The sequence below is a fragment of the Macaca nemestrina genome, chromosome 7, assembly GCF_043159975.1.
Source record: "Macaca nemestrina isolate mMacNem1 chromosome 7, mMacNem.hap1, whole genome shotgun sequence".
Classification (NCBI taxonomy): domain Eukaryota; kingdom Metazoa; phylum Chordata; class Mammalia; order Primates; family Cercopithecidae; genus Macaca; species Macaca nemestrina.
The window spans coordinates 31,251,829-31,279,454 of record NC_092131.1 but is presented as its reverse complement, the minus strand read 5'-3'; the positions used below and the strand labels follow the sequence as shown (position 1 = coordinate 31,279,454).

Below are 27,626 nucleotides of genomic sequence, written 5' to 3'. Positions count from 1 at the left end.
TGCAGTGAGCCAAGATCACACCATGGCACTCCAGCCTGGGTGATAGAGTGAGACTCCATCTCAAAAAATAATAATAATAAAATATATAAATTGTTCTCTCTCTCTCTCAGAGATATATATGTCTTCAGGGATACATCTATATAAGTTCACTCAGATACTACAGTATGATCTCCTCATTTTAAAGCCAGCTGATTAGCGACCTTAGTTGTATCTGCTACCATTATTTCCTGTTGCCAAATAACCTAACACAGTCACAGATTCCAGGGATTAAGATATGAACGTCTCTGGGAATGGGGACATCATTCCGCCCACCACAAACACTTCAACAAGTAAAGGTGTATTTTCCTCCCATAATAAGAAGTCTGAAGGGGGAGCTGAGAGCTGGGGGCAGTGTTCCATGACTCAGGCTCTTCACGTGCTCTAATACGTTGGCTTCGGTCCTCAAGCTCGCCACCTCATGCTCACACAATGGCTGCCTCAGCTCCCAGAGTCATATCTTCATACCACGATGCAAAGCAGGAGAGAAGGGGATAGGCAGAAAAGCCCTCCTTTTTTATCCCAGACAACAAACCTTTCCTGGGTGCTCCTAAAAACTTCTTTTTGGCTGGGTACAGTGGCTCACACCTGTAATCCCAGCATTTTGGGAGGCCGAGGCAGGTGGGTCACTTGAGGCCAGGAGTTCGAGACCAGCCTGACCAACATGGTGAAACCCCGGATCTACTAAAAATACAAATTGTTTTCTTTTTTTTTTTTTTTGAGACAAAGTTTTGCTCTTGTTACCCAGGCTGGAGTGCAGTGGTGCGATCTCAGCTCACTGGAACCTCCACCTTCCAGGTTCAAGTGATTCTCCTGCCTCAGCCTCTGGAGTAGCTGGGATTATGGGTGCCTGCCACCATGCCCAGCTAATTTTTGTGTTTTTAGTAGAGATGGGGTTTCATCATGTTGGCCAGGCTGGTCTCGAACTCCTAACCTCAGGTGATTCATCCACCTCAGCCTCCCAAAGTACTGGCATTATAGGCATGAGCCACCATGCCTGGCCTAAAAATACAAAAATTAATGGGACATGGTGGCACATACCTGTAATCCCAGCTGCTCAGGAGGCTGAGGCACAAGAATCACTTGAACCGAGAGATGGAGTTTGCAGTGAGCCGAGATCGCGCCACTGCACTCCAGCCTCAGCAACAGAATGAGACTTCGTTTCTAAAACAAAATAACAAAACAAAACAAAAAAACCAACCAGCCAACCAATCAAACAAACAAAAACCTTCTTTGGCCTGCCACTGGGGACACCTGGGTTATGGGGCCATCTCTGACTGAGAAAATAAATGTGCAGCATTCCATTCTTTTTTTTGAGATGGAGTCTTGCCCTGTCACCAGGCTGGAGTGCAGTGCTGTGATCTCAGCTCACTGCAACCTCCACCTCCCGGGTTCAAGCAATTCCCCTGCCTAAGCCCAGTGGCTGAGACTATAGGCACATGCCACCATGCCCGGCTAATTTTTTGTATCTTAATAGAGACCGGGTTTCACCATGGTGGCCAGGATGGTCACAATCTCCTGACCTCATAATCCGCCTGCCTCGGCCTCCCAAAGTGTTGGATTACAGCGTGAGCCACCACGCCCAGCCGTGTTCCATACTTATAGAGGGAGGCAGGCAAGACAAAAGGAGCTTTGGGCAGCCATGCAAGGTCATACAGCTTCCCACGGCAGAGCTGGAACAGAGCATGGTCCCTGCATGTGGCTGGTGGCCTCTACTCTCCTCCATGGTCCTGATGAAACAAGCAGTTGTCTGTGCAAACCAGAGCAGCCTCATCATCCAGGAGTGTGACTCCACTGCTCAGGGCTGTTTGAACTTGGGTACCGCCTCATCAGTAAAGTGGAGTTGTTCTGAAGATGAAAAGGATCAGCTACATAAATGTGTTTGGTAACAGAGCAAGTTCTTTTTACACCAAAGTCACAGTCTACGGGTTAGAGGCAGAGGAAGGGGTTGGGAGGGAGATAGGAAACCAAGTCCTGGGGCTTCAGCCCGTCCATTGCAGAAAGGGCTGCCCTGCATGGTTTTCTAAGATGCCGCCTCCACCCCACAGGCCAGTACTGTAAGCTCTTTATTGGTACTGTTGACTGTTCTGGTTAATTAACTGATGTTTGTTGACTGAAGGAGAGAGACCCATTTGGACCAAAACCTCTTTCAAGCTGCTGGCCGGCCTAGAGCAGAGCAGGAAAGATTGCAGCAGGAATGAAGTTCCCTCTGAGGATAGTAAAAGTCCCCTTCACTCTGGGCTCTCTCCTCCCAAGCATCGTGAAGGGAGTTGGGGATGTAGACCTGTTAGTGACAGTGAGTGACTGCCAAACCGAGCCCTGGGGAGGGGCCCTTGCCAGCTTCATTATGTTTCTGTCCCTGGCTTGGCGGTTTCCTCTGGGCCTGCTCCACAGCGTGAGCTCACGGGGGTGGCTGTGTGTCAGTGGGGGCTGGGGGAGGTGTCTCCGTGTGGGGAATGGGAGGCCAGAGAAGGAGAAGGGTGACGAAGAGGAGGGGCAGAAGGAAAGTGAGAGTACAAGAACTAAGCCCTGGCTGGAAGACTGTGTCTCTTTTATTTTAAAGAAAGGATTAACGGATGTTGTGAAAGAAAAGAAAAGAGGGAGGAAGAGAAAAACAGAATAATAGAAAGCGGGACAGGAACATATGGAAGAGAGATAGGAGGGGACAGGTTAGGGCACCAGGAATTCCCACGTGCCGGGTACCACTGGTGGTGAGAGCCTCAGAGGTGGGGAATCACCCAGGTCTCAAAGGACAGCTCTGAACGGGGACCTCTGAGCTGAAAGACCAAGCTCTTTCACCACAGTGACAAGGTTGGGGGCTGGGGGGCATGGGGACAGTTTGGGGGACCCGAATTTAAGCAGTCAGCTGATGGCTGAGGGCAAGGGGCCCACGTGGAAAATAGCCTGAGTGTGGGAAAAACTCATGTTCAGAGCCAAATCCTGGCTCTGTCATTTAGAAAAACTATTGAAACCCTTATGGCTCAGCTTCCTGTTATGAAAAATAGGGTAATCATAGTTCCTGCATCACGGTGTTGTTGTGAGGGTTCCATGAGGTCATGCATATGGGGTACTTAGAGTATCCAACGTCAACTAAGGGCTCAGTAAGGCTTAGGTGCCATGAGATAATTCTTTGCCAACAAAATCCCTATGTTGTTGATGATGGTAATATTCCCAGTTCATTTCCTAGCCTTCTTTGCAGTTGAGGCGGCCCCTGAGGTGGAGGAAATTATTGTTGGGGGGCTTTGGGAGATCTTTTTAAAAAGGTCTGACTCCCCTGGCAAGCTCTTCCTTTCTTTTCTTCTTCATGACAGAAAGGTGGGCATGATGACTGGAGCAGCAGCAGCCATCTTGCAGCCCTGAGTTTTCCTTGAGGACAGATGCATGGTTCTACTAAGAATGGTAGAACAGAAAGGCAGAAGGAGCCTGAGGCACTAACCGTATCGTGGGGCTGTCAAACCAGCCCTGGACCTCCTGTCTCCACAAGTGCTTTGCCTGGGAGAAAAGCAAACCTTTAACTTATTTAAACTGCTATAGTTCCAAGTTTCTATTAATTGCTGCCAAACTAATTATAGCTGACACAAATTTTAAAGTTAAATAGATTCTAGAAGAGTTAGAGAAATGTATACTGATAGATCCAAAATGAGTGACTTGGCCGGGCGCAGTGGCTCATGCCTGTAATCCCAGCACTTTGGGAGGCCAAGACGGGTGGATCACTTGAGGTCAGGAGTTTGAGACCAGCCTGGGCAACATGGTGAAAACCTGTCTCTACTAAAAAATACAAAAACTAGCCGAGTGTGGTGGCATGCACCTGTAATCCCAGCTATGTGGGAGGCGGAAGCATGGGAATTGCTTGAACCCTGGAGACGGTGGTTGCAGTGAGCCAAGATCACACCACTGCACTCCAGCCTGGGTGACAGAGTGAAACTCTGTCTTAAAAAAAAAAGAAAAACAGACAAAATGGGTGACTTATGGAAGATAGCGGGTCATGGGGGCATGTGTGAAAGGCACCAAGTCACCTCCTAGATCCCATAACCTGTCCCCTGACCAGGTTGTCTGTGAGTCCAAGTCAGCCAGTGATTGTCTTACTGTCCTCATCAAAGCAATGGGAACAAAGGCCTTCTAGAAACCAGTGCAGGACAAACGCTCCTGGACATCAAAGTCCCATTGTGTGCAAGGGAGAGAAGCCCCCAGAAACCCATCAGAACCAGGGCTACCGGCAACACACAGTCACGTGAGTGGATATTGGTATCACCCACCTGCAAGGCTTGATTCATGCTTCTGAAGGTGGCAAAATGCTCCTGCCCCACACAGAAGTCCCCCAGAGAGTGTTGAATGGCCACTGTTGGGTCAGGATGAGGCTGCAGGAGGGCCCTGGAACGACTTTCATCCCCAAACTCCACAAGTCTCCTATGGGTCTGTGTCCAGCAGAATGTCTCATGACCCTTGGGATGCAGTGTGTACCACCATGCTGGTGAAGCTCAGAGCGAGGTTGGGGCTCTCACCTCTTCATGGTCTGCTCCTTGGGTTGTGTGATGGTTCATTTTAGGTATCAACTTGACTGGATTAAGGGATATCCAGATAGCTGGCAAGATCTTATTTCTGGGTATGTCTTTGAGGGTGTTTTTGGAAGAGACTGGCATTTGAATCAGTGGTCTGAGTAAGGAAGAGTCACCCTCACCCAGTATGGACAAACACCATCCAATCAGCTGAGGGCTGAGATAGAACAAAAAGGCAGAGGACAAAAGAATTTGCTCTCTCTCTCATCTGGAGATGGGACACCTTTCTTCACCTGCCCTTCAACATCCCACTTCCAGATTCTCTGAGCTTTGGATCTGGGGACTTTTACCAGTGGCCTGGGTTCTCAGGACTTTGGCCCTGGACTGAGAATTACCCTATTGGCATCCCTGGTTCTCTGGCCTTTGTACTTGGACTGAGCCATGCAGCTGGCTTCCCTGGTTCTCTAGCTCGCAGACGGCCAGTTGTGGGGCTCGTCAGCCTCCATAATTTCATAAGCTAATTCAGTTTGTAAGTCTCCTCTCATCTCTGTCTCTCTGTGTATATCTGATTCTCCAGAGGACCCTGAATATTACAGGCTGGATAGTGCTCCTTTTGCAGGAGATGGGGTGAGGCTATTTTCTTCTTGAGGGCAGAAGCAGCTGATTTCTTCACTGTTTCCCCAATCCCAGCTTTTTTAAATAGATGAGAGGAAAAGGGCATGGAGATAGGAGAGGCGCCAAGAGGCTTTCCCCTGCTAAGACTTAGGAGTCTGGGGTGTGCTGAGAAGCTGCCGCCTGTGTCTGTGTTTGAAGGAAAGACACCAGATGGAAAGAAGGTAGCACTGAGATTTCCTACTGATGAGCCAGGGCCTAAGGCAGAGGGGCAAAGAGAGGCAAGCACTGGGCCGGGGCAGCAGAGGGTCCTCCAGACACCAGCTCAGAGAGGGTCCTGGCTCTCCAGGAGTGGAGGTGGAGACTTTGCTGCCCCCCAACTTTCCTGTGCATTCTTAGGGCCTCTGGAACATAAGCATATTTTTTTTGAAAGTGATTTTTTAGTTGACATTGAGTCAAGGATGTTTGAAAATGAAAAATAAGTATCTGACTCTCTGGCAGTACCTTTAACTCCAGAGCTGGGTGGAGCCCCAGAACCAAGGGAAGACGGAGAACCCCACTTTCTTTTATATTTTCTTTCTTATACAAAGAGCTTGTGGCTCTTCATATAAAAGAAAGATCTCTAAGAGAAGGGCAAAACAAACAGAGCATTACCTCTGCAGAAGGCATCAAGGAGGGATCAAAACTGAGTAGGCTCAGGATGAAGGCATAGACAAAACTTCTTCAGAGGGATAAGATTTGGGGGATCAATGCCCAGAAGAGCCCCTGAGTTTATTTCTATTTCAGAGAGTAACCTGAGAAGTGTCAGGGTGACTACAGCTATATCCAGCATGTTCAAGATCTTGCCTCCTCATCAAGAGATATTACCCACGTCTTTGACTCATTCATTTCATCAATCACTTATTCAGTCTACAATTTCATTGTTGTGTCATGCACATAATAAACACTTCCCTTGAAATCATAGCTTTCACTTTCTTCCAGTGCTCAGTTCTAAATTCATTGCCTCCTCCCCATTGCTGGGGATCCCTTAATCAGCTTTATGGAGACTGTTGCTCTTCTGCACATTGACCTGCATAGAGGAGGCCCAATGGCAGGACTAGCTGGAGTCCATCCCCTTGTCTTGCCACGTGGGTCTGGCCATTGAATTTTCATTGCACAAGGGATCTATTTCTGCCAATTTTGCTCAGGGTGCCAGAATGTCTGCTACACAAATAGAATTTGCTCAGATGTCTAAAGTTGACCGTACGTGGTTAAGAACCTTCATTCATTTAACACATATTTTTGGTGCCTCCCACGTACTAAGCACTTCATAACATGTGACTTTTTGTGCTGAAACTTAAGCAACAGAGAATCCACAAGAATGCCTGTACTTCTGAGATCTACACACCAGCAGGGTCTTCAAAATAAAAAAATAGGACAATGGCACCAATGACACCATAGACTTTGAATCTCCCTAAACCCTTCTAGGAAAATGGGCAAAGCGACTAGGGTAGAAAAACAAAATATTCTTAGGTACAACAAAATCAGAAGGAGGAATCCCATGAACCCCAAAATATGAGTGGGTGAAGTAGCCCAGAGACCCTCAAAACCACCAAAAGTGCTGACGGGAACCATGACAGGCCAAAATGTGAGAGGAGCAGAGAAGCTGGGAGGGATCTCGGCAGACCCTGAATTGAGGTTAGGACACCCTAGGCAGTCTAGACCTGATAGCTCCTGAAACTAACCAGTGGGGACGTCTTTTCGGGACAAACCCCACACAGAGGAGGAACTACAAACTAAGGCTTCACACTGCAAAATACAAAAATTAGCCAGGCATGGTGGCACACACCTGTCATCCCAGCTACTCAAGAGGCTGAGGCAGGAGAATTACTTGAACCTGGGAGGTGGAGGCTACAGTGAGTAGAGATGGCACCACTGCACTCCAGCCTGGGCGACAGAGTAAGACTCTGTCTCAAAAATAAATAAATAAATAAATATAAAATAAAATAAAATTGAATTTTAAAATGGAGCCTCTTAGTTGCATTAGCCACATTTCAAATGCTTGGCTAGTAGCTTCTGCTATATGGTGACTGCATTGGACAATGCAGATGTAGAACAATCCCATTATTACAGAGTTCTTCTGGACAGTGCTGAAGTTACATGGTGTATTAGTCCGTTCTCACCCTGCTATAAATAAATACCTGAGACTGGGCAATTCATGAAGAAAAGAGGTTTAATTGGCTCACAGTTCTGCAGTCTGTACTGGAAGCATGATTCTGACATCTGCTCGGGTTCTGGGGAGGCCTCAGGAAACTTACAATCATGGCAGAAGGCAAAGAGGGAGCCAGTGTTTAACATGGCTGGTGCTGGTGCAGGAGGAAGAGAGAGGGGAGGTGCTCCTTTTTTTTTTTTTTTTCTTTTTTTTTGAGACAGAGTCTCGCTCTGTCACCCAGGCTGAGTGCAGTGATGCCATCTCGGCTCACTGCAACCTCCACCTCCCAGGTTCAAGCAATTCTCCTGCCTCAGCTTCCCAAGTAGCTGGGATTACAGACGTGTGCCACCATGCTCAGCTAATTTTTGTATATTTAGTAGAAACAGGGTTTCAACATGTTGGCCAGGCTGGTCTTGAACTCCTGACCTCAAGTGATCTGCCCACCTCGGTCTTCCAAAGTGCTGGGATTACAGGCATGAGCCACGGCACCTGGCCGTGCTATAAATTTTTAAACAACCAGCTCTCACAAGAAATCACTCATGTTCACGAAAACAGCATGAAGGAGAATAGCATGAAGGGAATGGTGCTAAACCATTCAGGAGAAACTGACTGCATGATCCAATCACCTTCCACCAGGCACGACTTCCAACACTGGGGATTACAATTTGACATGGGATTCGGGTCAGGACACCGATCCAAACCCTGTCATGTGGGAAGGGAAGCAGAGACCTCTGAAAGTGAAAGCCCATATTTTTTATCCCTCAAGAAAACAAGAAAAGAGCAAGGTCTTGGGCAGAAAGCTAGCAAGGAAATCTTGCCCATATTCCCTTCCTGACAGTACAGGAACACACACCTCTCTGAAACAAGATCCCTTCCTGACAGTACAGGAATGCACACCTCTCTGAAACAAGATCCCTTCCTGACAGCAGAGGAACACACACCCCTCTGAAACAGGATCCCTTCCTGACTGTACAGGAACTCACACCTCTCTGAAACAGGATCCCTTCCTGACTGTACAGGAACTCACACCTCTCTGAAACAGGATCCCTTCCTGACAGTACAGGAACTCACACCCCTCTGAAACAGGATCCCTTCCTGACAGTACAGGAACTCACACCCCTCTGAAACAGGATCCCTTCCTGACTGTACAGGAACTCACACCCCTCTGAAACAGGATCCCTTCCTGACTGTACAGGAACTCACACCTCTCTGAAACAGGATCCCTTCCTGACTGTACAGGAACTCACACCTCTCTGAAACAGGATCCCTTCCTGACTGTACAGGAACTCACACCTCTCTGAAACAGGATCCCTTCCTGACAGTACAGGAACTCACACCTCTCTGAAACAGGATCCCTTCCTGACAGTACAGGAACTCACACCTCTCTGAAACAGGATCCCTTCCTGACTGTACAGGAACTCACACCTCTCTGAAACAGGATCCCTTCCTGACAGTACAGGAACACACACCTCTCTGAAACAGGATCCCTTCCTGACAGTACAGGAACTCACACCCCTCTGAAACAGGATCCCTTCCTGACTGTACAGGAACTCACACCCCTCTGAAACAGGATCCCTTCCTGACTGTACAGGAACTCACACCTCTCTGAAACAGGATCCCTTCCTGACTGTACAGGAACTCACACCTCTCTGAAACAGGATCCCTTCTGACAGTACAGGAACACACACCTCTCTGAAACAAGATCCCTTCCTGACAGTACAGGAACTCACACCTCTCTGAAACAGGATCCCTTCTGACAGTACAGGAATGCACGCCTCTCTGAAACAAGATCCCTTCCTGACAGTACAGGAACTCACATCTCTCTGAAACAGGATCCCTTCCTGACAGTACAGGAATGCACACCTCCCTGAAACAGGATCCCTTCTTGACAGCAGAGGAACACACACCTCTCTGAAACAAGATCCCTTCCTGACAGTACAGGAACTCACACCTCTCTGAAACAGGATCCCTTCCTGACAGCAGAGGAACACACACCTCTCTGAAACAAGATCCCTTCCTGACAGCAGAGGAACACACACCTCTCTGAAACAGGATCCCTTCCTGACAGCAGAGGAACACACACCTCTCTGAAACAGGATCCCTTCCTGACAGTACAGGAACACACACCTCTCTGAAACAGGATCCCTTCCTGACAGTACAGGAACACACACCTCTCTGAAACAGGATCCCTTCCTGACAGTACAGGAATGCACACCTCTCTGAAACAAGATCCCTTCCTGACAGCAGAGGAACACACACCCCTCTGAAACAGGATCCCTTCCTGACAGTACAGGAACTCACACCTCTCTGAAACAGGATCCCTTCCTGACAGTACAGGAATGCACACCTCTCTGAAACAGGATCCCTTCCTGACAGTACAGGAACTCACACCCCTCTGAAACAGGATCCCTTCCTGACTGTACAGGAACTCACACCCCTCTGAAACAGGATCCCTTCCTGACTGTACAGGAACTCACACCCCTCTGAAACAAGATCCCTTCCTGACTGTACAGGAACTCACACCTCTCTGAAACAAGATCCCTTCCTGACAGTACAGGAACTCACACCTCTCTGAAACAGGATCCCTTCCTGACTGTACAGGAACTCACACCCCTCTGAAACAGGATCCCTTCCTGACAGTACAGGAACTCACACCTCTCTGAAACAGGATCCCTTCCTGACAGTACAGGAACTCACACCTCTCTGAAACAGGATCCCTTCCTGACAGTACAGGAATGCACACCTCTCTGAAACAGGATCCCTTCCTGACAGTACAGGAATGCACACCTCTCTGAAACAGGATCCCTTCTTGACAGCAGAGGAATATACACCTCTCTGAAACAGGATCCCTTCCTGACAGTACAGGAATGCACACCTCTCTGAAACAGGAGCAACTGGAAAAGACTGCCACCAAATCCCCACAGGAAGAAAATTAAATTGTCATCAGATTTTTCAACAGCAATGCTTTGTGCAAAAAAAAAAAAAAATTAAACAATAAATTAAAGCTATTCCAGGAAAGAAGTGAATGAAGGATTTTATATCCACACAAATTGAGTCAAGCACAAAGGTTGCAGACAAACTTTTGAACATGTAAGAAATCCTTACAAATCCCTCCTGAGGAATACACTAAAAATTAACTAAGACAATCGAAATGAGTCGAGTGACGTCAATTAATACTGGTGCTGAGGCTGGGTGCAGTGGCACACATCTGTAATCCCAGCACTTTGGGAGGCTGAGGCAGGCGGATGACCTGAGGTCAGGAGTTAGAGACCAGCCTGGCCAACATGGTGAAACGCTGTCTCTCCTAAGAATACAAAAATTAGCCAGGCGTGGTGGCAGAGACCTGTAATCTCAGCTACTCAGGAGGCTGAGGCAGAAGAATCGCTTGAACCTGGAAGGCGGAGGTTGCAGTGAGCAGATATCTCGCCACTGCACACTCCAGCCTGGGCTACAGGGCCAGACTCTGTCAAAAAAAAAAAAAGACTAGTGCTGAGTATTGCATATATACATGTATTTAATACATAAAGATCTGCTTAATATACAAATGTGTTTTTGTGCTTTCTTAAATATTAAAAATACAGTCAAATGACAAGGAGGGAGAATGTGAAGAGTATTTGAAAACCAATGTAAGCGTGCTTATTGCCTTAGAGGCATTAATCAATAGTAAAGGATACTGCAAGGAATGAACAGCAGGTGACTCTGCCACTTCCTAATGTGTGACCATGGACATGCGACTTTTCCTCTCGTATACTCAGTTATTCCAGCTGTAAGATGGAGAGAATAAGATCTTCTGTGCCTAGCCTGTGGGGTATGAAAACCTGATCAGGACTCTATAAACATCAGGTTTTATTTTGCTGAGACCTGGGAAAAAGTATCCTATTTTAGGGCAGAAGAGACTGGAGGTTTTAGCCAAGGCATGTGAGCAGGAGAAGGCGAAGGGAAAGCCGAGCTCCTCAAGCCTTTTGCTGCTTCTTAGGAAGAGGTCAGCCCTGAATGCTCCCTGGCCTGGGCTGTGAAGGAGGCAACCAGGCAGCACAGAAATACAGAAATACAGGGGACACGTTAGGGAAGCGAGCCCCCCGGGACTCTCAAAGCAAACGTGCTGCTCCAGAAAGGCAGGGAACAAGGCGAGCTAAGGGGCAAGAAAGGGACGCAAGAAAGGCAAAGTCAGAAGGTGGGAGGCCCAGCTGGTGGGCATCACACCAGAAACTGGAAAAGCATGGCTGGAAGGGAAAAAATCAAACAGGAAGTAGTCATTTGCTGGGGGGCCATACATAGGAGTTGCAGGGTCACGTAGCCCCCATTGAGACAAACGCAGCTTTGTGCTGATTTCCTAGAGCCACCCTGCCTCCTCCCCAGGCAGGAGGGGACATATGACCCTCCTATGCACCAGCCAAGCCACGTTTGCCAGGTGCACACCCAAGAAAGGTTGGAAGCTGGATCCCCACCCTCAGGGGCCCAGCGTACTCTGTGAACCTCTGAGGCTGAGCTGGTCTCTGACACTTGGTCAAATAAAGTTCGCCCACGGTCCCATCACTGCCACTGTGTCCCTGATTCCCTCTCCAAGGAACCTTGCTCTCCATTTGTCAATTTTAAGTGATAATTTCTATTCAATCTGATACATATTATAAGAATATAAACAAATGCCTCTCCCCCTATCAGCCCCATAATCACTTTCTTTTATAGCTATCATTTATTACAGGACGACAGATGGCCAGTTTGCAGAATTCCAAAGAGGCTCCCCGCCGGCCAGTCACCTGGGAACACGGGTGCATTTACATTTCTCCAAAACAGATGGGAAAGGGAGGGGGAAGGAGGCAGATTCCTGTCAAAACTTTGGCGCTTTCCAAAATGTGTTTCTTCTGCCTCTCCCTCTATCCCTCTGCCTTTCTCACAGATGGCACCTTTCCCTTCTCGCCCCTTTCCAAACCTCCCCATGCCCTCCCATTCGTCTATTTCCCATTAGCTGCAACTGAAACCGCCAATATGGCGGCCTCGATGGCTGGAGGCTCCCAAGATCTTGGCAGGTCACCTTCTGGGGAGTTTTAGGGCCTGCTGTCCGCTACTCCAGCCTACCCTCGTGGCTTGTTATTTGGAATTGGGACTGAGGTAAGAGACCAGGGAAGCATGAGAAGTGAGTGGCTTCAGAGGACAGATGCTGGAGCCTGTCTTTTTCACAAAACTACAGAGCAGCAGCTCTCAGCCCTGACACCATGCAAGATCCCTTGAAGGCCTTTTTAAAAACATTGATACCCCACCCAGAACGATTAAATCAGAAAGTCTGAGGGTGGGGCCTGGCAAGTTGTGCAGCTATGGTTAAGACTCCATTGCTGCAGAGCCAAAGCAAAAGGAGATTGTGAGAAGGCAAAAAATTAAGAAGCCATAGAGAGGAGAGACTACTGTGTGCCAGGCATTGCAAGAGTTGCAAAGTTAGAACTCGATGATATATATAGTCCCTGTTCTTGGCCCAGCGGAGCGAATGCAAATCAACCGACCGTTGCAGTCGAGAATGGGAGGAGCTGAGAAGGAGCTCTGCCGGCTGAGATGGGGCCTCAGGGACATCTTCCTACAAGAATATGGCATCCAGAGCGAAGAATATGAGGAAATATGAGAATATCGATATGACCCCAATGTAAGGAATAATTTCTTAAGACACAGGAGTGGAACCCATAAAGAAAATGACTGCTATATTTGCCTCCATTAAAATCAAGATCTTTTGTTCCCCAAAATATACCACAGGGAGAAAGAGAAGACAAGCCACAAACTAGAAGATATTCCTAACAAGGGCAACTAATAGAGGATTGATATCCAGAATACATAAAGAAGGTCTATGAATCAGGAGGAAAAAAAAAAACCCAGTAAAACAATTGGCCAAAGGACATGAAAAAGAAACACATTAAAGGAAACATGATAAGCGTAAGAGAAAAAAAAAATCAACAAAACGCAAATTACAACCAGAAGGAGATGCCATTTCACATACATGAAATAGGAAAAAACTTAAGTCCGACAACATAAAATATTATGAGGATATTGATGCTGGCAGATGTATAAATTGGTATAATGACTTTGGAAAAGCCATTCCGTGATATCTACTAAGGCTGAACACACACACACTTTACTATCCAGTGCTTTTACTCACTACATATGGAAAAGAAACTTGCATATGTGCCCAGAGATGCACACAATGGGAATCTTCATAGCAACATTGATCATAATAGCAAAAACTGGAAATCCAAATGTCTATCAGCAGCAACATGGATAAATAAATGTGGCTATAATCATACAATGGAAACCATGCAACTATACCTCCAAACAAACAATAGCTACATACATCAGTGTAGATAAAACTCAAAAGCATAAGGTTGAGTAAAAACAGCAAATTATGAAAAAATACAATGAATAGGGTGTTACTTATATAGAGTTTGAAAACATGCATGACTAACTAATATATTGTTCTGGGATGCATACATATGTGATAAAATTGTAAATAAAATCCGGGAATGATTATATTAGTCCGTTCTTGCGTTGCTATAAAGAAATACCTGAGACTGGGTAATTTATAAAGAAAAAAGGTTGAATTGGCCCACAGTTCCACAGGCTGTACAGGAAGCATGATGTTGGCATCTGCTTGGCTTCTGGGGAGGCCTCAGGAAGTTTTCAATTGTGGCGGAAGGCAAAGAGGAAACGGGCATATCTTACATGGCTGGAGGAGGAGGAGCGGAGGGAGAGAGAGAAGGGGGAGGTGTCACATACTTTTAAACAACCAAATCTAACAAGAACTCATTCACTATCGTGAGAACAGCACCAAGGGGAAAATCTGTCCCCAGGATCCAGTTACCTTCCACCAGGCCCCACCTCCAACACTGGGGATTACAATTTCAATGAGATTTGGGCAGGGACACAGATCCAAACCATATCAATGATTAAGACAAACATCCACAAGGTGGGGATGCTCAGATGACATCAGGAATGTCACATACACAGGTAGGGATGGGAGGTGTTTTTAATGGTAATAGTGATTCTATTTCTTAAGCCAAGTAGTAGATACACATGTGTTCATTTTATTATTTTATTATTATTCTTTAAACACTTTTATATGTACATTTTGTAAGAAAAAATACATATACACATATATTTTTTGAGATGGAGTCTCACTCTGTCACCCAGGCTGCAGTGCAGTGGTACCATCTCAGCTCACTGCAACCTCTACCTCCTGGGTTCAAGCAATTCTCCTGCCTCAGTCTCCTGAGTAGCTGGGATTACAGGTGCACGCCACCACACCCAGCTAATTTTGCTAATTTTTGTATTTTTTGTAGAGAAGAGGTTTCATTACGTTGACCAGGCTGGTCCCGAACTCCTAGCCTCAAGTGATCCACCTGCCTCGGCCTCCTAAAGTGCTGGGATTACAGGTGTGAGCCACCATGCCTGGCCAAATAAATGCTATTCTTTATCTCACAATTTATCCAAGAAAGTAGCACAATTTGACCTATTTTTTTTTCCCCCATAGGAAACATCCATCCTTCGTTAGCCCATTGAAGTAACTTAACAGACTCATATCAAACACTGAGGATACACTGTGGTCAATTTCCAGCTGAGAGGCGGGGCTCTGGGGCGTGGAAGTGGCCCATGCCCTGCAAGTCCCTCTAGCCCATCTATGCCTCAGTCAGAGGGTGAGTAAGCACCTGTCCTCAGAAAATGCCTGGCCTAGGTGTCTTAGGAGACTCAATGGCCAGACCCTGCCCTAAGCACATTACTCTTTAATGATGAGGCAGGACAAATGACCCACCAAAATCACCAAGTAAACAGCACTGAGTGACAAACGCAAAGTACTCTGCTCTGTGTGTGTGTTGGTCTGGAAGCTGAAAGAAGTCCTGGGATCATGATGGGCACTACAGAGAATACCCTTATTTCTCTGGGTGGGCAGAATGGACCAGGTCTACCCTTTTATTTTTGAGATGGAGTTTCACTCTTGTCGCCCAGACTGGAGTGCAATGGTGCGATCTTGACTCACTGCAACCTCCACCTCCAGGGTTCAAGTGATTCTCCTGCTTCAGCCTCCAGAGTAGCTGGGATTACAGGTGTGTACCACCATGCCCAGCTAATTTTTGCATTTTTAGTAGAGACGGGGTTTCACCATATTGGCCAGGCTTGAACTCCTGACCTCAGGTCATGCCTTGGCCTCCCATAGTGCTGGGATTACAGGCCTGAGCCCCTGCGCAAGGCCAGAACTACCCTTAAGGTCCCTTCCAACTCTGAAATTTTTAATCCTATGTATATTTGGGGCTAAGTACCACAAATATATATTTAGAAGATTGTTTACACCTAAGATGACAGTTTTGTTCTTAACCTGATTGCATGCCTATGTGCATGACTTTACACAGAAATTAAGCAAAGCCAACATGCCCTCATCTGTTCTCTTCTGAGATGATACTGGCCAGGACTAGAACTCTGGCCTTGATGTTAGCATCTGGGCAAAGGAGAAATTGATGGGGGTGGCAGCGTTTGAGGGGATGTGAAGTAACAAAGGTTTCAAGAGATGATCTGTGTGTGAAGGGAAGTGTGTAAGGAAAATGGGATGTGGGTGTCCTTGCTGATGTTAGGGTTACCAGCGAGAGTGCAGTGCTTGATAAAGAGGAACCTCCCACTGAAGATTCCTCTCATAAACAGGACTGTGATCCACTGGTCACCAAAGGAGTCTTTCAAGAGAGGAGGCTGGGTCTTGAGGGAGGTGATTCCTGCTGAGGAGGCCAGGCCAGAGCTGACTAGGAAAGGACTAGCTTGAAAGCAACAGTGAGGATGCATGGGCAGCTGGAGCAGGTGCAATGCAAAGGTGGTAGGTCTGAGAGCTGCACAGCGTGGGCCTCTCCTGGACATGGCCTTGGCTGTGTTCACCACCATGCACTTGCCTCACAGCTTGGCAGGTGGTAAGTGTCTCCCAGGCAGGAATTGAATGAATGAAACCATGATAACAGTTACCATACATAGCATAGAGAGTGCCGTCTCAGGCACTGCACGAAGTCCTCTGCGCACATTGTGCCACCCTTGCCATGGTGCTGAGAGTTAGGCACTGTTTCTATAGCCATGTCTCCCAGGAGGCTGCTGAGGCACACAGTGTGGACTGTGATGGAGGTGGGTGTGACCCTGAGGTCTGATTCTAGACTTCTCACTTGCTCACCCCTCTCTGCTTTGGTTGGAACTTCCATAATGACTCCAGAGAGTCACTGTTAAATGAGAACATATTTTATGATCATCTGATAGATGAAAACCCGAGGTGCAAAGTGAGTGACCACTATGACCACATAGCTAGTTAGTGACAGAGAGGAGAACTGCCCACAAGATTTTTCCACCCCTCTCTTCTTGTTCCATTGGGTTACTGGGTGGGGAGACAAGCCGGGGGGCTAAGGCATCTGGCCGGCAAGCTTGGAGATGCCTCACATAAGGTCCCTGCCCTGGTGGCATCTATAGTGAAAGAGGAAAGCGCATGGAACTTGCCCCACAGCTCTACCTGTGTGCTCAGCAGTAGGTTAGTTCCTTTACCTCTCTCTCTCCCTCTCTTTTCTATTTACATGTACTGGTTTATTATAAAAGATACAACTCAGGAACAGCCACATGGAAGAGATGTGTAGAGCAAGGTATAGGGAGGAGGAAATGGTGCACGAAGCATCCGTGCCCTCTCCAGGCACTCCACCCTTCCAGCATCTTGATGTGTTCATCACCCGGCTCCGCCTCAATCCTCTTATTTAAAACCTGGAGTAGCTCCAGAATTGTTTGCTCACCCTCGTTTTACAAAGGAAGAAACCGAGGCAGGGAGAGGTCTGCTCATGGTCCTGCAGCTGGTTTGGGCACCAGCAGCTCAGTCTCACTCTGGAGCTGTGTCTTTGGGGACATCAAGACTCCGTCTTCTCTCAGTTCAGATGGGGCTTGGGTGGGAAGCAGGGCTTGGGAGGAGAGGGGAGCACACAGACCTCTTGCGTGCACCAACAGTTTCAGATGGTGCATTTAATTTTGGGCAAGTATGATTTGGGGAGAGGTGAGCGGAGGTAGAACACCCGGGTTCACCTGTCCCAGCTCCAGCGGTGTAGACTGGAGAAGAACCTGGCAGTGCTGGGCCCTGGCCCTCCAGACAGTGCCTGGAGGTGGAAAGTAAGTGGTGAAACAATTGCTCCCTGTGCCACGTGGTTCAAGGAAGACAGGCTGGAGAGTGGCACAGCTCTGGGCAAAGCAGAATTCTCTGAATTTTTTCCTCCCATTTTTCTATTCCCTCTTCTAAGACTGTTTTCTTGCTCTGGCCCCATCTCTCTCATCCCTTCCTGCTGATGAGAGAGGACTTATTCTACTGTTGGACTTATTCTACTGTTAATGCTACAGCCCTGTCCCCGAGAAATCACAAGCAGCCATCTTCACATTGGTAAATGGTAAAATGAGGAGAGAGCGGACGCTGCCTGGCTCTGACCTGCAAAGCCCAGGAACTGTGGGCAGGAACCAGAGGTCAGCTTTGGCCCTGACTCCCTGGGTGGCCCGGGAGGAGTTACTCACATTCTGGAACCCCAGCCCGCTTAGGTGTAAAATGCACATAATCCCAGCAAGCCTCTCCAGGAACAAGTGTGAGGATGAGTGACAGAGTCTGCGTCCGTGGGGCTGGCCGAGCTTAAGCGCTCCCTAAACCCTGCTCTGTGTTCCTGAGAGTCCTCACACCGAGGGATAAAGCCTAAGGAATGACTTCTTCCAGAGCTGTGTAGACACAGGGCTGAATCTCTAACTGTGAAATTTCAGGAATCAGTAAGCAGATGACACCTGTATTTTAATAGGCAAGAAGAGCTTTTGGTTGCTGCTCAATTAATGCTACCTACCAGCCCTGGTTAGGAGAGTCCCAAGTATGTGGAATAATAATAATGATCAATGCTTAAGAAGCACTTAATGATATGCCCGGCTGAAGCCAAGGCTCAGCAAATTTCAGCCTGGGGGCAAGTAAGGCCTGCTGCCTGTGTTTGTAGTTTGAGTTTTGCTGGGGCACAACCATACTCACTGGTTTACATTTTGTCTCCAGCTACTGTCCCACTAACTTTGGCAGAGTTAAATAGTTGCAGCAGGGACCATGACCCCTGTTCTAAGGACTGGGTGCATTTAAATTTATTTAATCCTCATCATGTTCCTAGAAGTAGGTAATATTATTATTATTGTTATCCCCATTTAAGAGATAGAGAAACTGAGGTCAGAGAGGTAACAATAACTAGTAGCTCGAGGTCTAAGTGTAGGCAATGCCATGCCAGAATCTGGAATCATAACTCCTCCACTGAGTGGGGGCTCTCTCTCGGATAGAGTTGCCAAATTTAGCAAATAAAAATACAGGACACTCAGTCAAACTTTAATTTCCAATAAACTATGAAGAACTTTTTTTTAGTATAAGTAAGTTCCATGCAATATTTGGGACATATACTAAATATCTATTCATTGCTGGCCTGAAATGGAGGACTCAGAGGACAAACGGATACTGTAGCCTTCGGGAGAAGCCAGTGTCCGTGGGAAGGTCTCTTCCCACAGCCAGATCTCTTCCTGGGAGGCAAGGGGATGGGTCCACCCACGCATCTCTATCCCTTTATTCCCCCATAAAGTTCTCAGGGGTTCTTGGGACCCACTGCTCTGTTACCTATAGGCCTAAGCAGACAAGAGCAGAGGGAAGGCCTCAGGGGAAGCACAAATCCCCTCTCTTCTGTCCAAGGGTTAGTGCCCATCTCCCTTCCCTTAGCAACCTCTGGCATCCGCTTCTCCTTCTTTCTCCCATCCTCCCCATGGATGGCCCCATCAAGAGATTCTATCTCTTCCTGAGATTGCACAGGAGTTGTTTAAGGAAGAGGGGAAAAGTAGGGCAAGCTAGAGTGATAGAAATCTAGGGTCAGGGGTTTGGGGGTTGGGGCTGGGGGAGAGAGAGAGAAAGGAGAAAGATGGTAGATGGGAGAGGGCCGTCTAATTTTTTTTTTTTTTTTTTTTTTGAGACAGAGTCTCGCTCTGTCACCCAGGCTGGAGTGCAATGGCATGATCTCGGCTTATTGCAACCTCTGCCTCCCCAGTTCAAGAGATTCTCCTGCCTCAGCCTCCTGAGTAGCTGGGATTACAGGAGTGCGCCACCACGCCCGGCTAATTTTTGTATTTTTAGTAGAGATGGGGTTTCACCATGTTGGTCAGGCTGGTCTCAAACTCCTGACCTCTTGATCCACCTGCCTCAGCCCCCCAAAGTGCTGGGATTATAGGCGTGAGCCACTGCGCCTGGCCCCTGGGGCCATCTAATTTTTAATAGACCAAGACATAAATGCAGCACGATTCACTTTGAACAGGCCACCTGGATTAGATGGAAGTTAATTAAAACAACCCCTCATTTCTCAGCCTTTAAAACTTAAGTCTCACTCGGGGAAGGGTGCGGCAGGACTTTTTATTACTCTTAGATGGTGTTCAGAAGGCCCATAAATGCATCTCCTCTTCCTGTGATCCCATTAATCTTGCCGCCTCTCCTGCTCCTCTCTGCCAACAATCAGATCCCAGTAAACAACCTCAAGTGAAATTTGCAACTGTCAGATAAACATTAAAAATGCTTCTCTTGTCCTTTCCCATTGATAGTCCCATTAATATTGTAATGGAACAAAAAGTTATGAAAATGAATGCATGCTGGTTTTGGAAATGAATGATGCCGACCGCTGCTGGGATATAGACACACATACATATGGATGGGCTAGGAAGATAGTGGATGCTGCCCACATCGACAGGAGGCTGCGTGCCGACAGGACTAGCCACGTGCACGCCAGGGACCAAGGACACCCGCACACAAAGCTGGGTACACGTGTGCACACACATGTCAGGGAGGAGAGGCTTGTAAATGGAATAAAGGAATTTCACCCCAGAAAGGAATTCCACACTCACCACCTAGCTTTATAAGCAGAGTAAAATATTGCAGGCTTTTCTATTTTATCATTACGTTTCTCTTCCCTTATCTATCTACAGTCAGTGGCTGGGATTCTCTCTAAAGATACTAAGATACCCCAGTTGATACGGCTCCCTTGACATTTCTTCCTCATTTATTTTCCATGCAGAGGCCTTTTGAATACACATGCATGCTTTCATGTGTGTGTTTATCTATCTGACGAATGAGCCCTTAAAATCTGAGGGTATAATACATAGGAACTTTATAAGAAAAAACTTCTTAAGGAATATTTTGGGTCGAAGAGTCACATTTGATGCAGGAAATGAGTACAAGTTTATGTGTATTTAAGTTCACTAGGAGAGTAGACAGTAAAACAAACAAACAAAAATACCCTTTAACTGAAGTCTTTAGTAGAGGGATTTGAATAACCATCTCGTCAAGGCCTTGCTTTAGTCTCCTGGTGGACAAGGAACACTTTGTATCTGCTTCTGGTTGTAACCAGCCCCTGACATAGCATCTGGCACTTAGTAGAGGCTCAAGAAATGTGACACTAGAGACAGTGGCTCACACCTGTAATCCTAGCACTTTGGGAGGTCAAGGCAGGAGGATTGCTTGAGGCCAGGAGTTTGAGAACAGTCAGGGCAACACAGGGAAACCCATATCTCTACAAAAAAATTTAAAAATTAGCTGAGCATGGTGGTGTGTGCCTGTAGTCCCAACTATTCAGGAGCTGAGGGTGGGAGAATCTCTTGAGGCCAGGAGTTCAAGACTAACCTAAGCAACACGAGGAGACCCCATCTCAACAACAACAAAAATAACTAAATAAATTACCCAGGTATGGCGGCATGCCTGTAGTGCTAGCTACTCAGGAGGCTGAAGTGGGAGGATCACTTGAGCCCAGGAAGTCAAGGCTGGAATAAGCTATGATCTTACCACTGCACTCCAGCCTGGGTAACAGAGTAAGACCCTGTCTGGAAAAAAAGAAAAAGAGAGAGAGAGAGAGAGAGAGAGAGGAAGGATATAAAATGAACACAGAATTACATTAAGTTCTTGCCTAGGAAAGAAGACATACACAAAACTTGAAAGAAAAGAAGGTGCAGTCCTGTAACATGTAATTGGAAGCTGAGGGTTTCCCTGGAATCCATGTGATGTGGATATATGGGTAACAGACTTCATCACCAGCCCCTTTGAATTGTGGAGGCATAAACATTATAGCAAACATCAAAAGATTTAGTGTATCCCAAAAAGGGCGTGGACCAGAATCCAGGTAGAATCCTGGTGATACCTTCATTGTCAGTAACCTTAACTAACTGGATGTCATTGCCTTCCAAGAGATACAGCGTTCAACTTCAGGAAAAATTACAATTAAATAGAGACACATTTAAGGGAATCAAAACTATATTTTTGCATTAATGAATCTGTAAAATTTTGTTTTGTTTTGTTTTGAGACTGAGTTTCACCCTTGTCCCCGGGGCTGGAGTGCAATGGCGTGATCTCGGCTCACTGCAACCTCTGCCTCCTGGGTTCAAGCGATTCTCCTGCCTCAGTCTCCTGAGTAGCTGGGATTACAGGCACATGCCAATGCACTCAGCTAATTTTTGTATTTGTAGTAGAGATAGGGTTTCACCATGTTAGCCAGGCTGGTCTTGAACTCCTGACCTCAAGTGATCCGCCCGCCTCAGCCTCCCAAAGTGCTAGGATTACAGGCATGAGCCACTGCGCCTAGCCTCAATCTGTAAAATTTTGAAATGCTACATACTTGCGAAGTTTAAGGAATTTAGACCTTTATAAGTAATAGCTTTCAACTCTAATTTGCAATGTGAAAGTAAAGAATTGATTTAAGAGTTGGGATTTTACATTGTATGGTGTTGGAACATTTAAGAGAACTTTATGCTCACTTTATTAGTCTAATTTCATAAATTTTGACAATTATTTCAGTACTTGGAAAGGTTTTATTTATTAGGTCAGGATATTGACATACTTAAGAAGGAAATAAAATATGTTACATTTATAAATAGAGTTTAAAATACTTGAAAGTATTTAATGAGCTGAGTTTTTAAGTGGGACAAAAATCGAATTCAAGTGCCCCTTAAAATGATTGCTAAAATGAAGATAACAAGATTTATCAACTGACTTATAAATAGAATAATGTAAGCTGATCTTAAAAGCCTACCAAAAGATTCCAACACATGTTATGATATGGATGAACACCGAGGACATTACATTAAGTGAAATAAGCCAGTCACAAAAAAGACAAAGACTGAATGATTCCACTTTAATGACGTCTCTAAGGTAGTCAGAGTCATAGAGGCAGAAAGCAGAAAGCTGGTTAGCAGAAGCTGGAGGGAAGGAGAACTGGGAGTTCAATGGTCAGGGTTGCAGTTGAGTGGGTGCAGGGTTGCAGTTTTGCAAAATAAAAAAGTGCTGGTGTTTTGTCACATGTCAATGTGAATATGCTTAACACTACTGAACTGTACACTTGAAAATGGTTAGGATGGTAAATTTATTGTGTGGGCGTTTTTTTAATGACAATTTTTTTAAATGAAAAACAAAATCTCACAAAGAATTATAGCTTTTAAAGTACAATTTTGGTTTCTGGCACATTAATACTCAAAACCCTAAATAACTATTTCCTGTATTAAAAAACCACCCTCAAAAACATAAAAAGCCTCATACCAACCATCTATACGATGGGGCTAAGCAGGCATGGCTGCAGGATCACTGTGAGGATGAACAGGGACAGAAGTGAGAACACGGCTCCTGCAGTGTCTGGCTCAGATGAGGTGCCCAGCAGAGGTAGCCCCTCTATTCATCCTCTATTCATCCTCTATTCATCCTCTATTCATCCTCTATTCATCCTCTTCCTAGGAGGAGCTCTTCCAGGAAGGGTTGGGAAACACACTTGAATGCACCCTTGGGAACACACATGAATCTCCCAGACATCTACAGAGAAGTCTTCCCACTGCCCCAGTGACTAGCCAAGCCTGGGTGGGCAGTGAGGTTTTGTGGAGCAACCTCCCTCAGCCCCCAGATCTGAACTGTGCTTCCCTGCACAGCAGAAAAGGAGAGGAAAGACGCAAGGGGTACAGCCACCGCTCACTCCCAACTGGATGCCAGAATGTAGAGTGAAGTCAGGCTGCCTAGGGAGGCTGATTCTACTGTGTACGGTACTGTGGACAGGGAGACATGGAAAAAGCTGGGCTGCAGGGAGAGGAAAGAGAATTAGCACAAACAAGGAAGCAGTCTGTGTGTGTGTGTGTGTGTGTGTGTGTGTGTGTGTGTGTGTGTGTGAGAGAGAGAGAGAGAGAGAGAGAGAGAGAGAGAGAGAAGAATCTCTAGAGAACATGGCTGCTTTGATTCCCATCGGCATTCTACTTCCCAGCTCCAGTATCTCAGAAGGTCCAGCTGCACTCCCTGCTGTTGGTTCATTACTTCATTCCACAAATATTTATTGAGGACCCACTATGTGCTGGGCAGTGTACTGGCTGAAGGAGACATAGCAGCAGACACAAAGAGACGAGGTGGCCATCACACGAGGTTATGTTCTAATGTGAAAGACAGACCACTGATAGATACAAAACAAACGGACCAGGTCATTTTAGATTATGAGAAGCGATATAAAGAAAATAAACGGGGAAATGTGATGGCGAGTCATCGGAGGTAGGTATGAGGATGGCCTGCATTGGATAGGGGTTAGGGTACTCACTGAAGAGAAGACATTTTTTCCTGGGACATTAGCAGTAAGAATGAGCCAGTTATGTCGAGAGCTGGCAGGAAAAGTCTTCTAGACAAAGCAAACAGTAAAAGCAAAGGCTCTGTGGCAGAAAAGGGCTTAGGTGTTGTGAAGTGTCACTGCATTCTCTCAGGGCTCTCTCTCTCTCTCAAGAAAATTTGAGTGAGTTTCTGTTACTTGTTGCTGAATGAGGGCCTAAAAACACAATTGCTAAATGAACAAACAAGGGTTGCATTTAACGTTTTCTACCAGCTTCATCCCTTCCTGGTCTTCAGCCTTCTGGACCCTATTTGTGTGCACTTTCCAATGATCCACTGTAGCTCTTCCTTAGTGAGGTGCCTTAGTAATCACAACTCTTTCGGTTGCAAATGACAGAAATCCAACTCAAGCAGTTCAAGCCCAAAGGAAATTTATTGGCTTATTGACAAAGCATTCAGGCACAGCTGCATCCAGGACTGCAGACTCATCGTCAGCATTCTGCCCATCCATTTTCAAATCTTTCCTCTGGTTTCCCTGTGTTGACTGAATCTTTATAGCTGACTTTCCCCACATTGTGGCAAAAATGGCCACCGGGAGTTCGGGTTTACAATAAACCAGCTCAGCAACCACCGGGGCAAGAGAGGTTCTTACAAACCAAACTAAACCAAATGAAAATGAGTTTCCTTGGATGAGCTTGAGTCATGTGCCCACCCTTGAGCCAGTCACTGTGATAGGCAAGATGAAATATTCTGATTACCAATTGTGGTTTATTCATGTCTCCTTCCTCTGGAGCTGGGGTGGGGGCGGGGTGGTTTTCCAGAGGAATATAGGGGTGTTGTTATCAGAATAATGGAGGAAGTATTTGGGAAGGCAACTGTAACCAATCCCATGACAACACTCTTCTCTGTCTCTCTTGTACTCATCCTTTATAACACTGGATTCATCAGAGCTATCATCCTTGTAGTTTTTAGGTAGCTCCTACTAGTCTTCCCCTCTAGTATCCTCTCCAGCTTCCCCTATATTGAAAGAGGAAATGAAGAGGTGCATTTGTTGGGAAGCGCATTTGAAGGGGAACACCTACAAAATGCCTCCAGGGTTGGCAGCACCCATTCTCAGATTGCAGGCTATTTGTTCACCACTGTCACTATTAAGGCAAAACGACCAGTACTCTAAGAATATGTGGTGATCTTGGTGATCATCCAAGGCCAACTGAGTATTTCCATAGCCATAACTTTTAATTTGTAAATACATATTTATTGCCTATTTGAAAAACTAGACAAATAAATTACTGGAACCCAGTGAAAGGACGTGCTCTGTACCCAAACATGCTGGGACATAGAGGGAGGGAGATGCATCTGGGTAGTTCTAGCAGGAATCAGGAAATTATGACCGACTGGCTAACATCTGATATGTGCCAGTTACTATTCTAAGCGCTTTATGTATAGTAATCTACTTATTTCTATGACAACACTTTGAGTTTTATTATCCTCATTTCACAGGTGAGAAAAACATAGTCTCAGAGTGGTTAAGGGATTTGCCCAGGTTACATGGCTTACAAGTGTCAGGACAACCCGGCTACAGAATCCACACCCTCTTGCCTCCTTGGCTGGACAATTCCTTTATTCTCTCTTTGATGCTGAAAGTAAAGCTCAGAGAGGTTAAGTGACTTGACCAGGCTACACAACTGACAAGTGAAAGAGCTAAGACTTCAACCCGGGTCCCCCTGTGCTAAGCTCTTGGCAGGAATGTAAACCCAGGAGTTTTGGGTACCTCGGCCATAAATATGCCTTCTTTCCACTCATTCTTGATTTGCAAGTCACCCTCCTCCACTCAAAAATCTACATTTTGCCACTAAGGTCCAGTCATGACTGATTTTCAGAACCTATAGTGAGAAAAGAAAACCATATTACTATTTAGTGCAGTGATTCTCAACTGTGGCTACCCTTAGAATCGACTGGGTGTTTTGTAAAATATGGATGCCAAGGCTCCATCTCAGACCAACAAATCAGAATATTTGGAGGATATCAGTATTTTATAAAAGATAACCAGGTGAATTAAATGTATGGGCAAGGCTGAGAACCACTGATTTAACTAATCCTAAACACACTCAGGACTCAGAGGATGCTGCCAAACATTTATTCTGTTTCCCCATTAGCTTGTCTTTCATCTCACATAAGCTCTACCTTAGATGGGGCCCTGGGTGTCTCTTATTCCTGGCTCCTGTCTTTGTTCCCTTCTCTTACTCACTCCACCCCATCGCTTCCAACCAGAGTTCCTTGCTCCATCTGGAAGGTGAAAGTGGAACCTCACAACAGGAGGTGGATTTTCCTTTTAGAGTCTTCAGTGTGAATCAACTATAAGACAGAGCTTTCTCTTGCTAATACTCACAGGTGAGGATGGGCAGAGATGAAGAGGTACAGGAGAAGAGAACATCATCCTGCTACAATTACAAACTGAAAAGTGCTATGAAGGGAAAGGGGAGAGCAACACATGCAATGACAAGTCCAGCCGGGGCTGAAAGGCCTTCAGTACCTCCTCTGGGTTCATATTCCTAACCATTAAACCAGACTGCAACACCTAGTCACATGTCTTCACTCGATGGACGCAAACGAAACCACTGAAAATGTCACCAGCTCCTTTCTTCCGCCCCATCCCTTCACAAGCACTTTGCCATGTGATGGTGCTGGTTTTCTTCAATGTGGAGATGTTTCCATACTATCTGTAAAAGGCTATGATGTGGGCAGAAAGTTTTAGAACACAGTCATCTTTAAGATAAAGTAGGCAAGGGCGGGGATACTTGAGAGAGCTGCAGAAGCATTATTCATAATTCCACGGGCATTTTCTGATCCTCTACCTGGAGTCAGGTACTATGATGGAAGGAAGAGGCTAAATCTGTGCCCTATATATGATATAACATATCATATAGAGCAATAATTACCGAATACTGTCTTAGGGGCTGCTGTGAGGGTCTTCCAGACAGACTGGTCCTTTCAAGTGGCAAGGACTATAAAATAATAGTACCACACTTTTGTTTCTGGAATGCATGATAAAGGAAAACACTGTTTTTCTATACTGTCAACACTTCTGACACCAAATGTATGAGTTATCTGCACCAAGCAATTCTCCAGTTCTTTGCAGACACCAACTGGGTGTCCTACAATTTAACTCAATTCTTACACTAACTACCTGGAGTTAGCACAGACCTCACGGGCAAGGGCTTAGTCCCGCAAGACTGCCCCCACTTCAAAGGCTAATTGCAAGTAGCAAGGCTTCAGGGTTCCCACACTTCTGCCTAAGTTGAATATAAATCAGTGGTTCCCATGACCCTCTCCTCACGTTTGATAATTTGCTGTAACAGCTCACAGGACTCAGGGAAACACTACTTAGTACCAGTTTATTATAAAGGATACAACCCAGGAACAGCCTAATGGAAGAGATGCATAGGGCAAAGCACGGAGAAGGGGCACAGAGCTTCCACGCCCTCTCCAGGCATGCCATCCTCCCAGTATCTCACTTCAGCAACATGGAAGTTCTCTGAACCCCATTATTCAGGGTTTTTGTGGAGGCTTTATTATATAGGAATGATTGATTAAATCATTGATAATTGGTGATTAGGTCAATCTTCAGCCCCTCTCTTCTCCCTGGAGGTCAAAAGAGTGGACCTGG

At 46.2% G+C, this 27,626-nt stretch overlaps 2 long non-coding RNA genes across 3 annotated transcripts in view; one reads left to right on the top strand and one right to left on the bottom strand.

Moving 5' to 3' along the window:
• LOC105495867 (uncharacterized) overlaps positions 1-27,626 on the bottom strand; it is a 157,697-nt gene that overhangs the window by 102,127 nt on the left and 27,944 nt on the right. The gene's annotated exons all lie outside the window — the stretch shown is intronic.
• LOC139364238 (uncharacterized) lies at positions 1,784-26,489 on the top strand. Its single transcript, XR_011625694.1, has 3 exons — positions 1,784-1,921; positions 14,843-15,005; positions 26,351-26,489. It is a non-coding gene; the product is annotated as an uncharacterized lncRNA (long non-coding RNA).